The sequence below is a fragment of the Cyclopterus lumpus genome, chromosome 14 (assembly GCF_009769545.1).
Source record: "Cyclopterus lumpus isolate fCycLum1 chromosome 14, fCycLum1.pri, whole genome shotgun sequence".
Taxonomy (NCBI): domain Eukaryota; kingdom Metazoa; phylum Chordata; class Actinopteri; order Perciformes; family Cyclopteridae; genus Cyclopterus; species Cyclopterus lumpus.
This window is the reverse complement of record NC_046979.1, coordinates 772,501-775,000: the sequence shown is the minus strand read 5'-3', so window position 1 is coordinate 775,000 and position 2,500 is coordinate 772,501. Positions and strand designations below refer to the sequence as shown.

The 2,500-nt window shown below is 57.9% G+C and overlaps 1 protein-coding gene across 8 annotated transcripts in view; it reads left to right on the top strand.

Moving 5' to 3' along the window:
• ap4m1 (adaptor related protein complex 4 subunit mu 1) overlaps positions 1-2,500 on the top strand; it is a 13,225-nt gene that overhangs the window by 6,026 nt on the left and 4,699 nt on the right. The window lies entirely within an intron of this gene.

Sequence of the window (2,500 nt, the reverse complement as noted above, 5' to 3'; positions counted from 1 at the left end):
CAGGGAGGTAGGGAGGTAGGAAGGTAGGAAGGTAGGAAGGGAGACAGTAGGCAGGGAGGAAGGTAGGAAGGTAGGCAGGGAGACAGACAGGGAGGCAGGGAGGAAGGTAGGAAGGTAGGCAGGGAGACAGGTAGGCAGGGAGACAGGAGACAGGTAGCCAGGTAGGAAGGTAGGAAGGGAGACAGGTAGGAAGGTAGGAAGGGAGACAGGAGACAGGAAGGTAGGAAGGGAGACAGGAGACAGGAAGGTAGGAAGGGAGACAGGAGACAGGTAGGAAGGTAGGAAGGGAGACAGGTAGGCAGGGAGACAGGAGACAGGTAGCCAGGTAGGAAGGTAGGAAGGGAGACAGGTAGGCAGGGAGACAGGAGACAGGTAGCCAGGTAGGAAGGTAGGAAGGGAGACAGGTAGGAAGGTAGGAAGGGAGACAGGAGACAGGAAGGTAGGAAGGGAGACAGGTAGGAAGGTAGGAAAGGAGACAGAAGGTAGGAAGGTAGGCAGGAGACGGGTAGGAAGGTAGGCAGGTAGGCAGGAGACATGTAGGCAGGGAGACAGGTAGGAAGGTAGGAAGGGAGACAGGAGACAGGTAGGCAGGGAGACAGGTAGGAAGGTAGGCAGGAGACGGGTAGGAAGGTAGGAAGGTAGGCAGGAGACGGATAGGAAGGTAGGCAGGAGACAGGTAGGAAGGTAGGAAGGGAGACCAGGAGACAGGAGACATGTAGGAAGGTAGGCAGGGAGACAGGGAGACAGGAGACAGGAGACATGTAGGAAGGTAGGCAGGAGACAGGTAGGCAGGGAGACAGGAGACAGTAGGCAAGGAGACAGGCGACAGGTAGGAAGGGAGACAGGAGACAGGTAGGAAGGCAGGCAGGGAGACAGGGAGACAGGTAGGCAGGGAGACAGTAGGCAGGGAGACAGGTAGGAAGGTAGGCAGGGAGACAGGGAGGAAGGTAGTCAGGGAGACAGTAGTCAGGGAGACAGGGAGGAAGGTAGGCAGGGAGACAGTAGGCAGGGAGACAGGGAGGAAGGTAGGCAGGGAGACAGTAGGCAGGGAGACAGGGCGACAGGTAGGAAGGTAGGCAGGGAGAAAGGGAGGCAGGGAGGAAAGGTAGAAAGGTAGGCAGGGAGACAGGTAGGAAGGTAGACAGGAAGGCAGGGAGGAAGGTAGACAGGGAGACAGGTAGGAAGGTAGACGGGTAGGAAGGTAGACAGGAAGGCAGGCAGGGAGACAGGTAGGAAGGCAGGCAGGGAGACAGGTAGGAAGGGAGACGGGGAGGAAGGGAGACAGGGAGGAAGGGAGACAGGTAGGAAGGTAGACGGGTAGGAAGGTAGACAGGAAGGTAGGCAGGGAGACAGGTAGGCAGGTAGACGGGGAGGAAGGTAGGCAGGGAGACAGGTAGGAAGGAAGGTAGGCAGGGAGACAGTAGGAAGGTAGGAAGGTAGGCAGGGAGACAGTAGGCAGGGAGACAGGTAGGAAGGTAGGCAGGGAGAAAGGTAGGCAGGGAGACAGGGAGGAAGGTAGACAGGGAGGAAGGTAGGCAGGGAGACAGGTAGGCAGGGAGACAGGAAGGAGGCAGGGAGACAGGGAGACAGGAGACAGTAGGCAGGTAGGAAGGGAGACAGGAGACAGGTAGGAAGGCAGGCAGACAGGTAGGCAGGGAGACAGGCAGGGAGACAGGGAGGAAGGTAGACAGGCAGGCAGGGAGGCAGGGAGACAGTAGGCAGGGAGACAGGGAGACAGGTAGGAAGGTAGGCAGGGAGACAGTAGGCAGGGAGACAGGTAGGAAGGTAGGCAGGGAGAAAGGGAGGCAGGGAGACAGGTAGGGAGGAAGGTAGGCAGGGAGACAGGTAGGGAGGAAGGTAGGCAGGGAGACAGGGAGGAAGGTAGGCAGGGAGGAAGGTAGGCAGGGAGACAGGGAGGAAGGGAGGAAGGTAGGCAGGGAGACAGGGAGGAAGGTAGACAGGGAGGAAGGTAGGCAGGGAGACAGGGAGGTAGGCAGGGAGACAGGGAGGAAGGTAGGAAGGTGGAGACGGGTAGGAAGGTAGACGGGTAGGAAGGTAGACGGGTAGGAAGGTAGACGGGAAGGCAGGGAGACAGGTAGGCAGGTAGGAAGGTAGGCAGGGAGACAGGAGGAAGGGAGACAGGTAGGAAGGTAGGCAGGGAGACGGAAGGTAGGTAGGCAGGGAGACAGGGAGGAAGGTAGGCAGGAAGACAGGTAGGCGGGGAGACAGGTAGGAAGGGTGACAGGGAGACAGGTAGTATGGGAGACAGTGGTCCTCCTTCCTACCCGCTGGTGGTGCGTTCACAGCAACCAGCTTCAGTGGGACGTTTGTGAGTCTCGTGCAGACACAGACAACATGAGTGGAGCTTCAAGGTGTGTCACTAGTCCTTCACAGACCATCAACATCCAGCAGGTTCAGGATTCAGGTTTTAAATACGACGATTTGGATGCATTCAAAGTTCTTTTGTCTTCTTGTTGGTGAGTTCAAGGACGCTCCGACA